We start from the raw sequence: 7,840 nt of genomic DNA, 5'->3' as shown, positions 1-7,840 counted from the left end.
GTGCATATTTTGATTTTCTCAGACGCATCAAGGTGAGTTCTCATACTCTCTCACTCACACACACACACACACACACACACACACACGCGCGCACACACGCGCACACACACACACACACACACACACACACACACACACACACGCACACACACACACACACACACACACACACACAAATATGCTATTATACTCCATATAACTCCATGTAAAAGCCAGAAACTAAGCTTTTTTTTTGCACAGGCCTATCTAAAGGGTTAATGGTGCCACCTGGTTATCAACAGTAAAAATTACAAATTTGACCTCTTCCCAACAGGGAAAACCACCAACAATCAAAAATGCATGATTATATGGTGTCATGGCTTTGCAATCAAAAAATGTGGTTATAATGGAAGTCAATGGGGCAAAAACAGCCACGAACAGTAAATGAGGGAGAAAAAGTTCAAATCTGATGCTGCACAAAAACTAACAATGCATCAAAACCAATGTTGTTTCTAATCTTTGACATGTCCAAGACTGTGATAAAAGGTAAAAAAAAATCCAGTCCACATTCACATTTTATATTGAAAATTAGTCATTTTGTGTGTTTTTTTTTTCCCAAATCAGTGACATCATTTATTAATTTGACAATTAAAGAGTTAAAATCCCGATTTTTTTTTAAACATTTTGTATTTTTGAGCAGGACTGAGGTTGATTAATAGATTTATGCAAAAAAAATTGAAAACATTTTTTATCTGATACATTTTTACAGCAGTTTAAAGTAGTGGCTGTTTTCAGCCACGAAACATAACGAAAGGGTAGTAAATTTGCCCACAGTGTACTGTTGAGTTTTTGAAAAATTTCAAAGCATTTTCCCCAAATATGTATCAAAATAAGATTAGTCACCAAAAATCATTCCATTTGCTGAAACATGGACAAAGTTATGGCCAAATTAAGACTCAAAAATACCCCGTAGTGGATGAAAACATCCCCAACAGCACATAACTCCCTTTCTTCAGCCTGCCAGAGGTGTGACTCCAGGGCCGACACGCTATGCCATCGCAAGGGTCCAGAACATGGATTCTGTGTTCAACGGATTCTGTTTTTTACGGAGCAGATGATTGACCTCATTGTCAGCATGACCAACCTCCATGGGCGCCGCACAATGAGAAACTGGACCGGGGTGGACTCCACAGATCTCCGTGCCTACATGGGGCTACTGATTTTGGCCGGCGTCTACAGGTCCACAGGGGAGTCCACACGTTGCCTGTGGGATCATCGCCTTCCCCTCCTATTTTTACTCCGTAAAAAACAGATTGAACACAGAATCCATGTTCTGGACCCTTGCGATGGCATAGCGCGTCGGCCCTGGAGTCACGGGAGTTGGCAGGCTGAAGAAAGTTGTCTCCGCGTTGGTGGAAAACCACACTTCGCCGTTTCTCCCAATCCACCCAGATCCAGGATTCTCCGAATCCTCCTCTCCTTCAGTGGAAGCTAGAGGAGGATGATGAGGGTGCCACATCCAAATCAGGATCTGACTCTCCTGAGTCTGTGGTGTCAGAGGGAGAAGACGATACATCCTGCAGCTTGCTGGAGGGGTCAGGCAGCATAATCATCTCTAAAACTTCACTACAAGTCAAGCCCTTTCTCATGTTGCTTGCTGCTCTTTCCACCATCAAATGACCAGCAGGCTTGCATGCAAGTGTTTAAATCCACTTGCTTTGTTTAGTCTGCATTTCTCACCATCAAAAGGCAGCAGATGCATAAATACACTTACTTTGTTTTTGTTTACTCCATGTAGTTCTGAGAGCTGAGGTGCATATTTTGATTTTCTCAGACGCATCAAGGTGAGTTCTCATACTCTCTCACTCACACACACACACACACACACACACACACACACACACACACACACGCACACACACACACACACACACACACACACACACACACACACACACACACACAAATATGCTATTATACTCCATATAACTCCATGTAAAAGCCAGAAACTAAGCTTTTTTTTTGCACAGGCCTATCTAAAGGGTTAATGGTGCCACCTGGTTATCAACAGTAAAAATTACAAATTTGACCTCTTCCCAACAGGGAAAACCACCAACAATCAAAAATGCATGATTATATGGTGTCATGGCTTTGCAATCAAAAAATGTGGTTATAATGGAAGTCAATGGGGCAAAAACAGCCACGAACAGTAAATGAGGGAGAAAAAGTTAAAATCTGATGCTGCACAAAAACTAACAATGCATCAAAACCAATGTTGTTTCTAATCTTTGACATGTCCAAGACTGTGATAAAAGGTAAAAAAAAATCCAGTCCACATTCACATTTTATATTGAAAATTAGTCATTTTGTGTGTTTTTTTTTCCCAAATCAGTGACATCATTTATTAATTTGACAATTAAAGAGTTAAAATCCCGATTTTTTTTTAAACATTTTGTATTTTTGAGCAGGACTGAGGTTGATTAATAGATTTATGCAAAAAAAATTGAAAACATTTTTTATCTGATACATTTTTACAGCAGTTTAAAGTAGTGGCTGTTTTCAGCCACGAAACATAACGAAAGGGTAGTAAATTTGCCCACAGTGTACTGTTGAGTTTTTGAAAAATTTCAAAGCATTTTCCCCAAATATGTATCAAAATAAGATTAGTCACCAAAAATCATTCCATTTGCTGAAACATGGAGAAAGTTATGGCCAAATTAAGACTCAAAAATACCCCGTAGTGGATGAAAACATCCCCAACAGCACATAACTCCCTTTCTTCAGCCTGCCAGAGGTGTGACTCCAGGGCCGACACGCTATGCCATCGCAAGGGTCCAGAACATGGATTCTGTGTTCAACGGATTCTGTTTTTTACGGAGCAGATGATTGACCTCATTGTCAGCATGACCAACCTCCATGGGCGCCGCACAATGAGAAACTGGACCGGGGTGGACTCCACAGATCTCCGTGCCTACATGGGGCTACTGATTTTGGCCGGCGTCTACAGGTCCACAGGGGAGTCCACACGTTGCCTGTGGGATCATCGCCTTCCCCTCCTATTTTTACTCCGTAAAAAACAGATTGAACACAGAATCCATGTTCTGGACCCTTGCGATGGCATAGCGCGTCGGCCCTGGAGTCACGGGAGTTGGCAGGCTGAAGAAAGTTGTCTCCGCGTTGGTGGAAAACCACACTTCGCCGTTTCTCCCAATCCACCCAGATCCAGGATTCTCCGAATCCTCCTCTCCTTCAGTGGAAGCTAGAGGAGGAGGATGAGGGTGCCACATCCAAATCAGGATCTGACTCTCCTGAGTCTGTGGTGTCAGAGGGAGAAGACGATACATCCTGCAGCTTGCTGGAGGGGTCAGGCTGCATAATCATCTCTAAAACTTCACTACAAGTCAAGCCCTTTCTCATGTTGCTTTCTGCTCTTTCCACCATCAAATGACCAGCAGGCTTGCATGCAAGTGTTTAAATCCACTTGCTTTGTTTAGTCTGCATTTCTCACCATCAAAAGGCAGCAGATTTATGCATCTGCTGCCTTTTGATGGTGAGAAATGCAGACTAAACAAAGCAAGTGGATTTACTTTGTTTTTGTTTACTCCATGTAGTTCTGAGAGCTGAGGTGCATATTTTGATTTTCTCAGACGCATCAAGGTGAGTTCTCATACTCTCTCACTCACACACACACACACACACACACACACACACACACACACACACACACACACACACACACGCGCGCGCACACACACGCACACACACACACACACACACACACACACACACACACACACACGCACACACACACACACACACACACACACACACAAATATGCTATTATACTCCATATAACTCCATGTAAAAGCCAGAAACTAAGCTTTTTTTTTGCACAGGCCTATCTAAAGGGTTAATGGTGCCACCTGGTTATCAACAGTAAAAATTACAAATTTGACCTCTTCCCAACAGGGAAAACCACCAACAATCAAAAATGCATGATTATATGGTGTCATGGCTTTGCAATCAAAAAATGTGGTTATAATGGAAGTCAATGGGGCAAAAACAGCCACGAACAGTAAATGAGGGAGAAAAAGTTAAAATCTGATGCTGCACAAAAACTAACAATGCATCAAAACCAATGTTGTTTCTAATCTTTGACATGTCCAAGACTGTGATAAAAGGTAAAAAAAAATCCAGTCCACATTCACATTTTATATTGAAAATTAGTCATTTTGTGTGTTTTTTTTTCCCAAATCAGTGACATCATTTATTAATTTGACAATTAAAGAGTTAAAATCCCGATTTTTTTTTAAACATTTTGTATTTTTGAGCAGGACTGAGGTTGATTAATAGATTTATGCAAAAAAAATTGAAAACATTTTTTATCTGATACATTTTTACAGCAGTTTAAAGTAGTGGCTGTTTTCAGCCACGAAACATAACGAAAGGGTAGTAAATTTGCCCACAGTGTACTGTTGAGTTTTTGAAAAATTTCAAAGCATTTTCCCCAAATATGTATCAAAATAAGATTAGTCACCAAAAATCATTCCATTTGCTGAAACATGGAGAAAGTTATGGCCAAATTAAGACTCAAAAATACCCCGTAGTGGATGAAAACATCCCCAACAGCACATAACTCCCTTTCTTCAGCCTGCCAGAGGTGTGACTCCAGGGCCGACACGCTATGCCATCGCAAGGGTCCAGAACATGGATTCTGTGTTGAACGGATTCTGTTTTTTACGGAGCAGATGATTGACCTCATTGTCAGCATGACCAACCTCCATGGGCGCCGCACAATGAGAAACTGGACCGGGGTGGACTCCACAGATCTCCGTGCCTACATGGGGCTACTGATTTTGGCCGGCGTCTACAGGTCCACAGGGGAGTCCACACGTTGCCTGTGGGATCATCGCCTTCCCCTCCTATTTTTACTCCGTAAAAAACAGATTGAACACAGAATCCATGTTCTGGACCCTTGCGATGGCATAGCGCGTCGGCCCTGGAGTCACGGGAGTTGGCAGGCTGAAGAAAGTTGTCTCCGCGTTGGTGGAAAACCACACTTCGCCGTTTCTCCCAATCCACCCAGATCCAGGATTCTCCGAATCCTCCTCTCCTTCAGTGGAAGCTAGAGGAGGATGATGAGGGTGCCACATCCAAATCAGGATCTGACTCTCCTGAGTCTGTGGTGTCAGAGGGAGAAGACGATACATCCTGCAGCTTGCTGGAGGGGTCAGGCTGCATAATCATCTCTAAAACTTCACTACAAGTCAAGCCCTTTCTCATGTTGCTTGCTGCTCTTTCCACCATCAAATGACCAGCAGGCTTGCATGCAAGTGTTTAAATCCACTTGCTTTGTTTAGTCTGCATTTCTCACCATCAAAAGGCAGCAGATTTATGCATCTGCTGCCTTTTGATGGTGAGAAATGCAGACTAAACAAAGCAAGTGGATTTACTTTGTTTTTGTTTACTCCATGTAGTTCTGAGAGCTGAGGTGCATATTTTGATTTTCTCAGACGCATCAAGGTGAGTTCTCATACTCTCTCACTCACACACACACACACACACACACACACACACGCGCGCGCACACACGCGCACACACACACACACACACACACACACACACACACACACACACACACGCACACACACACACACACACACACACACACACACACAAATATGCTATTATACTCCATATAACTCCATGTAAAAGCCAGAAACTAAGCTTTTTTTTTGCACAGGCCTATCTAAAGGGTTAATGGTGCCACCTGGTTATCAACAGTAAAAATTACAAATTTGACCTCTTCCCAACAGGGAAAACCACCAACAATCAAAAATGCATGATTATATGGTGTCATGGCTTTGCAATCAAAAAATGTGGTTATAATGGAAGTCAATGGGGCAAAAACAGCCACGAACAGTAAATGAGGGAGAAAAAGTTCAAATCTGATGCTGCACAAAAACTAACAATGCATCAAAACCAATGTTGTTTCTAATCTTTGACATGTCCAAGACTGTGATAAAAGGTAAAAAAAAATCCAGTCCACATTCACATTTTATATTGAAAATTAGTCATTTTGTGTGTTTTTTTTTTCCCAAATCAGTGACATCATTTATTAATTTGACAATTAAAGAGTTAAAATCCCGATTTTTTTTTAAACATTTTGTATTTTTGAGCAGGACTGAGGTTGATTAATAGATTTATGCAAAAAAAATTGAAAACATTTTTTATCTGATACATTTTTACAGCAGTTTAAAGTAGTGGCTGTTTTCAGCCACGAAACATAACGAAAGGGTAGTAAATTTGCCCACAGTGTACTGTTGAGTTTTTGAAAAATTTCAAAGCATTTTCCCCAAATATGTATCAAAATAAGATTAGTCACCAAAAATCATTCCATTTGCTGAAACATGGAGAAAGTTATGGCCAAATTAAGACTCAAAAATACCCCGTAGTGGATGAAAACATCCCCAACAGCACATAACTCCCTTTCTTCAGCCTGCCAGAGGTGTGACTCCAGGGCCGACACGCTATGCCATCGCAAGGGTCCAGAACATGGATTCTGTGTTCAACGGATTCTGTTTTTTACGGAGCAGATGATTGACCTCATTGTCAGCATGACCAACCTCCATGGGCGCCGCACAATGAGAAACTGGACCGGGGTGGACTCCACAGATCTCCGTGCCTACATGGGGCTACTGATTTTGGCCGGCGTCTACAGGTCCACAGGGGAGTCCACACGTTGCCTGTGGGATCATCGCCTTCCCCTCCTATTTTTACTCCGTAAAAAACAGATTGAACACAGAATCCATGTTCTGGACCCTTGCGATGGCATAGCGCGTCGGCCCTGGAGTCACGGGAGTTGGCAGGCTGAAGAAAGTTGTCTCCGCGTTGGTGGAAAACCACACTTCGCCGTTTCTCCCAATCCACCCAGATCCAGGATTCTCCGAATCCTCCTCTCCTTCAGTGGAAGCTAGAGGAGGATGATGAGGGTGCCACATCCAAATCAGGATCTGACTCTCCTGAGTCTGTGGTGTCAGAGGGAGAAGACGATACATCCTGCAGCTTGCTGGAGGGGTCAGGCAGCATAATCATCTCTAAAACTTCACTACAAGTCAAGCCCTTTCTCATGTTGCTTGCTGCTCTTTCCACCATCAAATGACCAGCAGGCTTGCATGCAAGTGTTTAAATCCACTTGCTTTGTTTAGTCTGCATTTCTCACCATCAAAAGGCAGCAGATGCATAAATACACTTACTTTGTTTTTGTTTACTCCATGTAGTTCTGAGAGCTGAGGTGCATATTTTGATTTTCTCAGACGCATCAAGGTGAGTTCTCATACTCTCTCACTCACACACACACACACACACACACACACACACACACGCGCGCACACACGCGCACACACACACACACACACACACACACACACACACACACACGCACACACACACACACACACACACACACACACACACACACACACACACAAATATGCTATTATACTCCATATAACTCCATGTAAAAGCCAGAAACTAAGCTTTTTTTTTGCACAGGCCTATCTAAAGGGTTAATGGTGCCACCTGGTTATCAACAGTAAAAATTACAAATTTGACCTCTTCCCAACAGGGAAAACCACCAACAATCAAAAATGCATGATTATATGGTGTCATGGCTTTGCAATCAAAAAATGTGGTTATAATGGAAGTCAATGGGGCAAAAACAGCCACGAACAGTAAATGAGGGAGAAAAAGTTCAAATCTGATGCTGCACAAAAACTAACAATGCATCAAAACCAATGTTGTTTCTAATCTTTGACATGTCCAAGACTGTGATAAAAGGTAAAAAAAAATCCAGTCCAC

This window comes from Leuciscus leuciscus (assembly GCF_965113295.1).
Source record: "Leuciscus leuciscus genome assembly, chromosome: 4".
Classification (NCBI taxonomy): Eukaryota; Metazoa; Chordata; class Actinopteri; order Cypriniformes; family Leuciscidae; genus Leuciscus; species Leuciscus leuciscus.
The sequence above is the reverse complement of the archived record's forward strand: the minus strand, read 5'-3'. Positions refer to the sequence as shown.